This window comes from Corvus brachyrhynchos, unplaced genomic scaffold (assembly GCF_000691975.1).
Source record: "Corvus brachyrhynchos isolate BGI_N302 unplaced genomic scaffold, ASM69197v1 scaffold101, whole genome shotgun sequence".
In the NCBI taxonomy this organism is placed as follows: domain Eukaryota; kingdom Metazoa; phylum Chordata; class Aves; order Passeriformes; family Corvidae; genus Corvus; species Corvus brachyrhynchos.
In genome coordinates this window covers 14526758-14540576 of record NW_008237239.1, presented here as the reverse complement: position 1 = coordinate 14540576, position 13819 = coordinate 14526758, and positions in this window count along the sequence as shown.

Here is a 13819-nt window from a genome sequence, read left to right as displayed (position 1 = left end):
TGAGCTGGTTTCTAGATTTCTTTTTGATCAGTAATATGAGACCCAGATTTTTGTGCATTTTTTTATGTTTAGAACACAAGTTAGATGAGTTAGAGTTGCTTTCTGCTGGCTCTCCACAAAAAAAAAAAAAAAGATGATGAACTTTGATTGCAGTGGGAAAAGTGCAGTCTGAATAGGCAAAGGAGTTTAGAAGAAGAGTGGTCTTCTAAATCATGTATCTTACATGAACACCCACTGTTTTACTTCTTCAGAACAGTTTTAAAACTTGTACAGATCGGCCAACAGCTGCAGAGTCTTTCTTTCCCTTTCCTATCTGCAGTGAAAAAATGTTTTCTCTATGTTCTTTGCTTATCTTTGCCAATCTTTTTTTCTTTTTCTCCCTACTCTCCCTCCACTTTGTGCCAAAGTGATGTTTTTTCCCCCCCTCTGGAAATTAAATTCTTGCTCTAACTTAAAACTAACTAAATAAGTAGTGTCTGGGTTCTTTTCCTAGTGTCAGGCTGAGTACTTTCATACATCATAGTAGTGAGGGGGTGCTATTTGAGTCTTACTTATTTAGCCCAGTGACCTGAAGAAGGTTCCAGCAATGTGAACTTGGTCTTTTGGCTCTACTAGTTTATTTTTTGAATTTCCACTGTGGAAACATGGTAGTAGATTTTGTGCTGCCCTTGTCACTGTCAGAAGACATATATCTGCCAGGGCATACATCCTACTGCCAGTTAAAATGTTTGGTTTGCTGGAGTGTTTAGGTATGGAAACAATGGATTTTGAAATTTGTCCATCATGGGTAGCGAGTTAACTTTTCTTCAAAACTACAGTTTTTTTGCTTACTCTTTCTTGATATAATCATATGGTTTATGCTTGGATATTTTGCAGCATTCATTTTCTAATTAAATTCTAGGCTTTGTGATTCTTATAGCTTCTTATTGGTTTTGGCATAAACTGTAATATTAAGGGTCAGCTATTTTTTACTTTGACAAGTTTATATATCAAAGCTTAGGAAAAAGACTGAAAAAACATAGCAGCTTCATTTGGAGTATGTAATGAATGGTTGCTAATGAAAACTGATGTTACGAAATCCCATAAGGATATGATCATATTCCATCAAATCTTCTTGGCTTGTGACCAAATAGAAACATGAAGGTGTATGAGTATTCATTAAGCACATTTCATGTCTTTGTTTCCAGAAACTTTATAAAAATAGCCAGGTATAGTAGCAATAAATTCGCTTTTCTTAGGAGGCTATCCAGAATTTGACATGATGATATATGACTTTGAACTCTAGCCCTACTGAAAAATGGAGGTTATTTTGAAGACAGCCCTTCAGAAGGATTCTCCTATTTATGCTATGTGAATGCCTGTGTTATATTTAGGCAATGAAAATGCTTCTGGACTGAGTGTCCTGTATTCTGCAGTGGGGGGAGTGGCTGGGGAAGATATGAGCTGTTCTGTCTTTCACGAGGATTCTTAAAACTCTTTTCCAGTGATCCTGTTCCCTCTTAGAGAGCCACGGCTGAACCGTGCTGCCTCCAGTTGCCCTCCCACAACAGCAGGTTGTAAACTCTCCTTATGCTGAAGTGCAAGGCAGTGGTTTGTACTGCAACCACAGCTTTTATTTAGCTGAAAGGGAACACTTTAATTCTGTCACAATTGGGCTGGTTACCTTCCAAACCAAAGCAAGGCAACATCGCCTCTTCATGATGTCTACTGTATGGCAGGCTTGATTTAATCTTTTTTTACCTTCTTGAATAGATCCAGTACGAAGTAGGAAATGGAGAATTAAAGTCTTGAGTCAGATTTTGTATTTTCATTATAGTCTATCACTATAATGAGGAAAGAGCAGAACTGGTCCTGTCTCTGAATCATACTTCACAGTGCTAGACTATAAATTTCAGGAATTTCTCATTTCTTACTCTGCATGATCTTTGTAATGGCTTTATCTGTCACTTCATCCCTGCATCAGTTCTGTAAATAATTACCCTGTGACCCTGTGGTCCTTAGTAACTCTTTCAAAGGCATAGCTAATCATTTTATAAAAAAGGCAGGCCGGTTAATTCTTGGCAAGTTTGTCCCTGAGCTTTGCGTTTGCAAATGGGAACACTGAACTTTAGCAGCAATAAATAAATAGCTTGGGTGGAATTGCAGTGCTGTGGCCACTTGGTGGGGAGCACTTCCCTTTCCCTTCCCACTGACACTGGTGTCTCGTGTGCAGTAGATGTTGCTGTGAGACAGCATCAGGCATGGCTTGGTCTGCTCCATTTTTTTCATCACATACAGCAATTTGCTCTTCCATGCTTACAGGAATTTGTGTTAGCATGGGCTTGTCTTTGTGGTAAGTTGTTGAATACAATGCACACTAGTGTCACATCTTTGCTGTTTCATTTCTGTTCAGCCTGTTGCCACTCTGCACTGGTTCTCAAAAGGCTGGAGACATGTCCCACTCCCACACTGTGTTGGTGCAGGTTGATTGATTTCCCAGGAGTGGTGGCCACACTTAACAGCACTTCAGGAGGCTTGAGTGTCTTCACAATTGCCAAGGACAGCTTTTACTTACTTTTGGTTAGGGCAATCATTGCATCCACACGGCATTGCCTACTTCGCAGCAGAACTGGGGATTATGAAATTCTATTTTCTTTTTCTTCGAAGTGGATGGAAATACAAAGTTTCTTGCTATCCCTCTCCTAGTTTGTGGGCTTGCTGTGCTAAATCACTTAGCTCCTTTTAGACATGAGTGCAATCTGTAGTCCATGTCCACATTAAGCCACAGAGGAATGTGAATATCAGGCTTCAAGTCAGAGAAGTGAAATGCTTCCAACTTGCTAACCAGAGACAGGATTACAGGGAGGGCTGTACCATATGGGCTTTCTCCACTTTTTATTTTTGTTCCTGGTTTCTTCTCTTGCTTCTCTCTGTGTTGCAGTTAAACTGAGTGTAAGTCTTAGGGATACCTCATCACCACAGACTTCTGCGAGTCCAGTTATGTGGTAGCAAACAAGATAACATGATGAATACAGAGAGACTTTAATTATTATTTATTTTACTCCACCTTCTTCTCTTTTGATATTTAGGTTTTGTACTTAGAAGAAAATAAACTTACATGACCTATATATAGTATTTTTCTTTGTCTGCATTCAGCAGAACTTCAATGGCCACTGCAGTGGATGCAGTGGATCAAAGGCCTATCTGTGCCGCTTTGATACGATCATACAATAAATACACCTGCTTGTGGTTGTATAGAAGGTGTTTTGATTTTGTGCAAGTCGTGCTTAGATCTAGGCTGTTTTAATAAATTGTGCAATTTAAATTTAGAGTAACCTTGCTGCTTTTCATTTGAGAACTAAAAGTCAGACTAACTCCTGTGTTTCAAAGCTGAATTTCTTACAAGGAACAGCAAAACAAGAAAATATCAATGTTCCGTTTTGATGGTTTTTTGCCTCTCTCCACCTTAATATACAAAGTCTTCATTTTAATATACAACGTCTACTACAGGAGCTACAGAGGGTCACAAGCTTACAGGTCAGTTTGGACCTTTATTGCTCTAATTATGTGCTAAAATGTTAACAAAAAATGGATTAATCTGAGCAAGAAATAGAGATGGTTTATTTTAAAGAAGAATTTCTTTCAGTTCCTGACAAAGTAAAATTTTCTGCAAAGCAATTTTTCACTCTGAAGTGTTAAAAAGCAGCTACCTTCTCTAACAGGGGCAGTTAACAAGAATCAGGCTATAATCTCATGAAAAGCTGATAACCTCAGTTATGATTCTAGATAAAGCTATCACCGTATGTAAAGGGTGAGTATTTTGTCCAGACTTATGGTGAAAGGTTGTAAAGTGATTATCAAAGCACTGTTTGGAAAGGTGAAAAAAGAATGGTGCCACGGTTTTTAGGATTTATTACAGTGGGTTTGTGTATAGAGCTGCAGCATGTGTTTTATACTCCAAAACTAACACAGTTTTACTGGCCTTCAGCGCAAAGCTGTTCTCTTGAGTAGAATTAATGACAAATAGTATGTTAGAGGAAATAAGCAGCCAATCTAAACGAATCTATTATAGCACTGCTGCAACTAAAAAAGGAAAATTATACTTTTGTACAATGAAAGAGTGCGGGGTTACAGGTTGTACAATTTCTTCCTCTGTCAATGTAATTAGCAACACTTTTTGGAATACTGTGGAAGTAAACTCCCGATTTTTCTCCCAAGCTCATTTGAACCTTTTGAAAAACAAAAGGTGCTGAAGGATTCATATTGTTGGCTGAAGTAGTGTTTGAGGTGTAATTTTTCTGTTAAAAACTATTAGAAAATAAAAAGACATTTGTCGGTCATAATATCTCCGTTAGTATGTGCTATCCAATGCTGTGATACCCAGGTAATTGTTTTCAGATCTTGTTTATCAATATGATCTGCCACAGAGATGAAGGAAGAATGCAGGGGGCTGCTCACAGAGAGGGGTTCTTTTGTAGCCTTGTAATTCTGAGACACCGGTCAAAGAAATCAGTCACTTCAAAGAAGGTTCCCCCCTCGCCTCCCCCCTTTTAGCCATAAATCTTACTTCTAAGTATTTTGACTGTTTCAGTCTAGTGTTTAAGCCCACACAGTGGGCGCTGGAAAATAATCCTTTAATACAGAAAGAAAAGTACCATTAGCTCATTTCCGGCAGCTATTCTGTATTTCAGATGAGGTGTTTTGCTGTCGAAACAAATGCAGTTATTCACAGACTGTGGCTGTGTGATTTACATCAAGGCCTATATTCAGTAAAGATAACAGATTTGCTTTCTTCATGCATGTGCCCACAATATAATCCTCCTTTGATACAACTGGAAGGAATTTTTTCAGCATTTTGTAGCATCGATGTTTTAATACATTAAGTAGTGGAATGGCTTTTTTCCATGCAAGTTCAAAAGTTCATGTTATGATCTTGTGTGAAGTATCTACTTGTGTAACTAAATGTGCCTGGTCGTGGTTTGGGATTTAGAGTGTGCATGCTTTTTTAACTTTATTTTTCATTTCTCTCTCCCTCTTCTCTTTTTTCTTCACCCTATCACACTTGGCTCTCATTGCTTATCTGCACCCACTTTTCCTCCATTGCATTATCTCTGTTCATTACCTAATAGGTGAATGAGACTAGTTGAGCCTCTTCAGGAGAGTAGACCATTGTTCTAAACATCAAGAAACTGAACAAAGTTTTATTCTTACTGTAGGTTTGGGTCCTGCTTCACTTGGTGCCAGTGTTGTTACTGACATCAGTGGGAGCAGGACTGGATTTTGTTCCTGTAAGGAAAAGGGCAGGTTGGCAGTTTAGAGTGGCCACTACATTGTTTGCAGTTGATACGTTGCAAATTCAGTGGTTCTTGTTGATCTTTTCCCCCTCCCCCAGTTGTAAATATTAAGAAAACATTTTCTTTCCTGGTGGGCCAAGGAATCCACTTATGTTGCAACTTCCTTATGTGAAACAAATACCTTTTTGACTTTTTCAAGAGTCAGAGGTAATGTGATACATTTTGGAAATCTCTAGTTATAACCCAGGTTTTCCCGGTTTTCTGTTTCTGAAAGCCTTTACAATCTTCCAAATATATATGTATATGTATATATTAAAGGAGGTGAAGAAGAATGGAAGGTACACAAGCATTACCACTGAGTAGAAATTATAAAAACACACTTGCATGTGCCATTTTAAAATCAGAAGAAAGGCAGGAGAAGAAATATCACACCTTCATTAAGTGCGTAGGACCATATTTTGCTGCAGTAGCACACCTTCCCAGCAGGATCTCAGCTGAGAGCACCATCGTGTGAGGCCAGGTAGGCAGCTGCCAGTCTTATCTGACACCAGAGCCATGTAATGAGCTGCAGGCAGATCTTTCAGTCTCACGAGCACTGGGGCTATTTGCTTCCTAATCTCCAAGTGCTCTCTTGTAACTGCTCCATTGCAAAATCCCAGTACAGAAGTGAAACTGCAGCCACCTCTTGAGGATAGATATTTTTTCATTAAAGCAGGATAGGTGATGTTTGAATTTATGTCTTTCTTTTTAACGAAGTTTTTATTGCATTATTTAATATTATACACCAACTGGCGCCAGTTTTTGCTAGTGGATGTTTAACTAGTGAGAATGCTCTGGGGTATATAATTTTACCCTCTATCTGATACTTGGATCTGTTGGAGCTATTGATTCTGCTCTTCATGTTGTCCTGTGTTTAGAACTTCTTAGTTTTACTCATGTCTTTCTTTGTAACATGAGAGAATAATGAAACATGCTGTGAGTTTTTCTGTGGTTTTTACTAAGTGTATCATTCATAGTTTTTGTAATGTTTTTGCATGCCCATCAATCACATTTAGCAGGAAACATAATCTCTTAAAAATCACCTTAGCTCCAGCAAGTCTGAAGGAGTTGAAAACCTTTAGAAAGGTGACTAACTACAAGGAAAAAGTAAATGGCACCAATACTGTGTTGCTACTGATTGTAGCCAGTAGGGGTAAAGTAGGGACAAAAGGTGAAGAATCCTGTCAAATGTTCTCAGAGATTTTTAAGTCGCTTGGTTATAATGGATTTTAAATAGTTGACCCTTACAATAATGGTTAGGCTTTCCTAATCTTTGATTGCTAGGAAGTGTTTAGTGAAAATTTAGGCTGCAGGACCTTGTGCCTTTTCTGAAGGGTGGCACTTAGAGACCAGATGTTGTACCAGGTCTAAAAGAAAGATTTCTCAAAGTACCAGAATGCTGGTCTTGGTCTTGCTTCTCCTCTTCTGAATGGCTTGTCCCATGCAGAAAACATAACTCATATAGATGTTGCAATATTAACTCCTCTTATAGACATTCAATTACAGAATGTTTTATTTTGGAGGGGGGAACAAAAAAAATTAGTGCAATTTGAATCAAGTGGCTATTTCCAATAAAGCAATTTTTATTCCAACATAGCTTTGCAATAGAAGAATAATGGGAACATGTTCTGGGGAGTTCCTTTGCCTGCTGAGACCAGGAGCCTTCCTTGGGCTGTGATTTCACGAACTGCTCTCCTGACCCGACCAACTGCTGTCAATTAAGGCAGAATCACTCTTATTTTTCCTTCTCTGAGCTGTGTGGTTCTTTTCTTCCCTCTGCCAGATGAGCTAGTCACTCTGGGCTGTGCCGTGAGCTATCTAAACTCACTAACCCAGCTGAAAAGGATCATGTTCTCTTACTAAGTTAGGGAGGTGAAGGGGCTAAACCAGGAGGATGTTCCAGCAGATTTTCAGAGCTGGCACAAGACAAGTTGTAATGTGCTCTGGAATTAAGGGAGGGGAAAGAGATCAGGACCTCTCACCCATTCCTAGCAGAAGTGAGCTCTTAAATGAGATTGCCTCAGGTGCAAAACTGCATCCTTGGACAGGTGCCATCCAGGCACTTTTGGCTGTGTCTAATCTGAGGTCTTGCAGTAACACAGCCAAGGTGTGAGAGGGTTGTAAATGGTTAACTGCTGTACCCTGCAGACCTAAACCCTGCCAGGACAGAGAGGTGGAGCTGCTGCATGGACATGGACAGGCAGCATTTCCTATTTGGAAGGGAAAAGTACTGGAGTCTGGCATTTTGGTTTGGTGAGTATTATGAGGGTTTTATTTGATTTTTTTTTAACTTTAGAACACAAAGTTCTGCAAGGTGAGTGGTAACTCCACCTTCGTTGCTGATATTATGTGGGTTAAATCTGATCACAATGGCAATGCAAGCATCATGTAGGTATGTCACTTTATGCAGATGTTACTCCTAACTGGAATGCTTAGACTACCTCAAAAGGAGTCCTCCATCAGTAGTTGCCTTGGTAAGAGCTGTTGGATTGCTGTGGGTGTTCTGGAATGATAAGTAAGGAAGTAATGAATAAGGTGCTAATTTGCAGGTTGCAAAGTTCACATCTTCTCTTCAATGGAAACTTCGTTGGTCACACACTTACTAGAACCTATAGAAATACTAGGTGCCTGTGGACCTTGACACAGAAGAGGACTTAGGTGCTGCCTGACAGATTTGTACCCACAAAACTGCATAGTTCTGTGTATGCACAAGAAAGGTGTGTTCGCACAAAAAGTGTGGTACTTTAGCAGGGGAGAGGAGGATGGAATAACAAGGGCTGTGCATACTAATCTCTGTGTTCTTGAGAGTCTCTGAGTATGTACTGTCATGGGTACTGCCACAAAGGAGAGGAAAGGGCTGAATTCTAACTGGTTTGAATTGAAGTTGTTAATTTGACTTTATTTAAACCTCTCTAGATGTTTTATTTGGACTACTGAAACCAGAAACTGACCCAAATTAGATACAGTGAAAACACAAAACAACTTAGATCAAAAAAGATCTGTTACAACAGAGGTGGATCTGATGTAGAACGCAAGTTTTCCTGGAAAGGGAAAGCTGTGATTGGATTGGGAAAGTAGAAATGCTAACTGAGATGGTTTTTTGATCTTTGGCTGCCTCATATTGTTGTCCGATGACTCACAGTAGTAGTAACAGTAGCAGTTGTGTTCTGAGTTCAATGTCCTGGAGAAGCCTTGGCATCCGTTCGTGTGCACAGGTATGCCATCTCTAGATGCTTAGAGACTCTAAAAGTTCTGTCTAGAATATTGTAATAGTTAGAAAAATTAAATGGAGTTGTAATTTGACTCCTTTTCCAGAATGTAGAGGTGAGAGTGTTAATAGTTTTATTACTGTTTGGATTAGGGGAATGTTTAAATTCCTGCCTGCAAGAATTTTTAAGGAGATTTCAATGCCTGAGGATGAGGCCTATGTCTTGCCAGGGACTGTATAAACAAGTAGTTGAAGACAGTGGCCTTGGAGCAGACAACTTGGTATTATGTAAGGGTTAAAACCCCCTTTCATCTGTCCAGGGATGAATTTGACTCCTGAGAGTTTATCAGGCTTTATGGGACTTCCACCCATAACTAGGTGGGATACAGGCACCTTGTTAGGCACAGAAATGCTCCTTGCTGTGCTCTACCTGCATGAAACACTCCCATGAGAGCACTCAAGGGAGAGAAAGCTGTTTCACAGAGAGAGATCTCTTCCTCTAGACACAGCTAGGTGGAGATGGACTGTGTCAGACCTCGTCTCCCGTGCACTGTTATTTTTACTCTTCCCTAAAACTGCAGGCCAGCACACCACTTGCAGCTGCCATTCCATGCTGCGGTCTCAGCCCAGCCCAGGGTTACATACTTCTGTTAGGTGTGCTGCTGCTCCTGCAGTGCCAGGAATGCTGGAGGGCTGCCAGGTGCTGTTGGTAAATACAGGCTGCAGTTTGACATAATTGCTTTCTTCCTGGAGTTTCAGAAATTACGTACAAAAGCAAATGAAGTGAAGGAAAGCATTCTGCTTTAAGTGCATTTCGTATCAGATGCTATGTATTCTTTTTTTATGCTCCTTTGAATGTAGCACAGTCTGTACCCGTTGTCTGTAACAGAGGAGAGAGTCACATACTTGGAAATGTCCTGAGAGTTATATTTGCCTTAATTATTTATAAGCTTTTCTTCTCTCCTGGCCCTCAAATAAATTTGAGAATGCCCAGTGACTGGAGCAGTGCCCTTCACCTCACAAAGCAGCTTCTGCCATATGGCCTCGTCTGCATGAAACACCCAGCATCTTGGCTTCACTTGATCCCTTCAGTCTGTCTTTTAAAACTACTGACAAACAGGAGTCTGGCCAGCCCCAGCTGACTTTGGGAGAGCTAAGGAAGAATTTTTGTATTTCTGGCTTCTTTTGCTTTTAGGTTTGGAAAACGGGTGAAATATTCATTCATTTGCTTTTTGTGTAGTAGTGGTTTGACCTGGTTTCACTGTAATGTCTCATTAAAAAAAAAAAACAAACCAAAAAAAAACCCCAAGAAAATTACGGTTTTGGAAAAGCACAATTTTTTATCTGCATCAGGTAGTTTAGATCTATAGGGAGAGTTTCAATTCTATGCAGAAACTAACAAAGTTTTCTTAAAAACCAGAAGCAATTCTATGCTGTGTATCACATTGTGAATCTGACCTAATTCTTCATGCAGGACTGGCCAGTGAAGAAGGGTGGTTACTAATGTTACTAATAGGTAGCACTAAGGGATTAGCTTTTTCCTCCCTAAACCATTATAGCTGTGTCATCTTGAAGATGTTTGTTTGGTCCCCAGCATTGTGCTTGCAAGATGTTCTTGGTTGTATGAGTTATGCCTTTTTTTTCCTGCTTTTGGATGTGTGAACAACAAGTTCTGTGGTTGGGGGGGGGGGAGGAATGGTACCTCTTGAAGCCCCTTCTCTGCAGAGAAGGATTTTTTGCAAGAATGATCAGTGACTCCTTCTCTCGCCCCTTGCAAGATGCAGTGGTTCTATGGAGGAATCAAATACTGTTGGAGGGATCCATACCTCTGTGTCTCCTGCCTTTGCACAGAGTGTGCTGGTAAGGCTTCCGGACAAACCGAGATGTTTCTCTTCAGTCACATGTAGAGAAAGAGGATAGGTAAGAGTGTCTTGGGCTGAGACATAAGTGGTTTACATCAGGCCCTTTAAGCTGTTTGGTAGTGAAGGCTGTTTGGAGGACTTGTGTTGTGCTTGGCATGAGATCGTGGATTAATGGTTTAGTTTTATTCTGTATCAAATTTGTTTCATTCTTTATTCTGTTTTCCTACTTATGGTCTTCCCCATTCCACAGTCACTGACTTTATCCATATGGCTTTTTCAAGTAAATACCATAAAAAGTCTGATTCCAATATCTGTGATAGCAAAGGGACTGGCTCATTGTTCAGTTTTTTCTTGGTCTGATGAAGTAGGAGAATATAAAATTTTACCAAGAATCCACAAAGATCTCTTTGTCTTCATACTGATGAAACTGCATTTAGGATACTTCTTTTTTCAGTAGCTGTTTTCTGAGAAATGGTTGAAGGACTTTAAGGTTTTGTGTGCGTGTTGTAGGCCTGCAGAGTATGTACTTTAAACATAAGGAATTTCCACTTAGCAGAATGTTTAAATTCCAAAGCTTATGCTCTAAGGACGTTGTTTAATTCAGCATACTTAGAATGAGCTTAATTTGCAAAGAGCGATTGATACACAAAAAAGAAAAAAGTACCCAAAGTTTTTAAGGAGCCCAGTGTAATTTCTCTTCGGAAAAATAAATACTTAATGGAAAACGTCACTTTTAAAGTGTTTTTCACACCTGAAATACTCTTAACAAAAATCCTTTGTTAAAATTAGAACAAGTTCATGGTTATCTGATAAGCTGTTTATAGGCTTGCATTAGTTTCACTGATTTGGTTTTGTTTTAAGTGTGAGTTTGAGGAGGGGAATGTTGTGAATGCCTGCGCAGTTGGGATGACTTTGTTAGAGACATTGCTTCTCCCAGGCAACCTTTAAATTGGGAAGGGAGATCCTGTAATGGAATAATCCTTCATTTGGAAGACCAAATCATTTCTGTCTCTCAATGGCATCTTTTTTTCAGTCATCTACAAAATAACCATGAGTAAAAATGAATGCTCCTGATGCTTTTAAGATGATGCAAACATTGAAGAACCTAGTTTACCTTTAGGTACCTGTGACTGGTCTGTGAGATCTTATTCAGTAATCTTACCAGAAAACCCAGTAAGAAGTTGGTCAGACATCCAGAATATGTGTAAACAGAAAACTTAGATACCTGAATTGATCTGAGAATTAATAGTTTTTACAAGCTGGGCAAATCTGAGCTGTTTTTAAGTGTTTCCAGCTTTGCCATCCCAATTAATTCTTTAACTGAAAACTACTTTAAGTGTGATCTTTCATGTGAGAGAGATGTCATTGGGCATTCATATATATATTTAAGTTAAATTAAATAGTAATCCCATCTGTATTACACGAAGTGCATCCATTAACCCGTTTGTACATCTGCACCTTGAGAAAATGGTGCTGGCTGATTGCACTCACAGAATTAAGGGAAAACTCATGTTACTTTACTGCTTTTGAAAAGCAGGGGAAATACTGGCCTTGTTTACCTGAGTGTACAGTATAACTTAGAGCAATTAATGTCCAATCCATGTTGTCAGTTCTGGTATACAGGAGCTGATGTGTTAATTCCAGAATAGCATGTTTGCACACACACCTTCTGGAATGGCTTGTCCAGCTGTAGCTGGCTGCAGTGTTCAGTGTGCCTGGACAGCAAAGCTAAACACTTGGGGTTTTTTAACTAACATTGATTTCATCCTTAGAGTACTGCTAACTCTACAATTACTGCACAGAGAATGGCTCATGCTCTGCAAGGAAATGTGTGCAACTAACAGTAATGAAAGATAAAAGTCTTTCTTGAAATTGAATTGGCTAGCTAAAACTCTCTCTGTGTCCAACTTAAAATAATCTGCAAAGCCAGAGACTGAACAAAAATGCTGTTCTTGATAAGATGTAGTCCTCCACACCCTTCCCTCTCTGTAATTTCCTTCCATTCTTCCCACTTTTCACATTCAGGCTGTAGTTTCAGATAGGTTGGTCAGCAGGGCAGTTGGCAAGTAGTTGGCCAGGGGTTAAAGCAGTAGCCTGTCCTGCATGGTTTGGTACGAGGTCTGCAGCCATTGTCCTGATCGATGCTGGACAAGCTGGTGAATGTTTGTTTCATGTTTCAGTTCCTTTTCTGGGAGTCATGGGTAACATGTCCCTGCCTCATCAGGTTGTTTGTGAGGATGTATTTCTATGGCTTTGATGGCTTCTGATGTTACAGCCATGCAAGGTATGACAGATTTCTCATCAATTAAGTGAAAATAATACATTATGTCTGTACCCATGAAAGCTAAAAATGGGAGATTAAACCACAGCAGCTAATTTGATAGGTTTGTTTGCATTTCAGTCAAGTAGCAGTGCTCCTTCTCAGTCTCTAGGCTTTTCTCTGATGATTCTGGTAGACTACCAGGCTAGTCACACACCTAACCAGTGGTTTTCTGTTTGTGTGGGGTTTTTTTGATTTGATTTTTTTTTTTTTGTGTTGCTCTAACTCCCTAATAAATGGCAAGTTATACTGGCTTTGGAAAATACACTTCATGAAAAATGTGAGTTATTTTTCTAATGTAATGATAACCACTGTAGTCAGTCGGGCAGCTTTTAGTAATCCCCATAGCAACTACATCCAGTAAAAAGTGAAAATAACTGATTCATGCAGTTCTGTGCCAAGGGATATGTGTGGGCAATGTACTATCTGTTTGAAATGTCACACTCAGCTGATGTATTCAAATGATGCATACTCTGCTGGCAGTGCCTCCCCTTGCTTCTCTTAAGAAGTAAGGAAATGGGATCTCGTTTTTCGTTTGCAGTCCTATTGGTTAAGAGAAATGGACTCTTAAATGGCGCCATTAGTGTTCTTCCATTTTTTGCTCCAGAATATTCAAATAAAACCAGGAAGACTTGCTAGCAAGTAATTTGCTATTTACTTCATTCCTCTCAGCACATGGACAGTGGCATTTTAGAGCTGGTTATGTCAGTGCAAATGCTTTGTTTTGGTTTAGCTTGAACCTGCTCTTAACTAAACTTTTTTGGTTTGTTTTGCTTTAAAAGAAGTGGTTCTTGCAGGTGAGGATCATAACTTCTTCAATTATTCTTCCTCATTATTTCTGTATCTCTAGTTCTTCTGTCTACGTTGTGTTTTGGCTCAGCAGTTGCGTATGTCCCTGATAAATTTTAGGAGTACTAGTTATGAATATGTGTTCTCTTCCTCCCCCTCGGTGTTGCCCTGGTCTCTGACAGCCGCGTTCCTGCAGTTACTCATTCCACCTAAAAGGGTGAAACGCAGCATCGCTTTGGAGTTGGAAGCCAGCAAAATGCGAGGGATTGCCTCAGAGGAGGCTCCTCTGAAATGGCTCAGATGCTTCTTGCTTTTCACATGCATATTT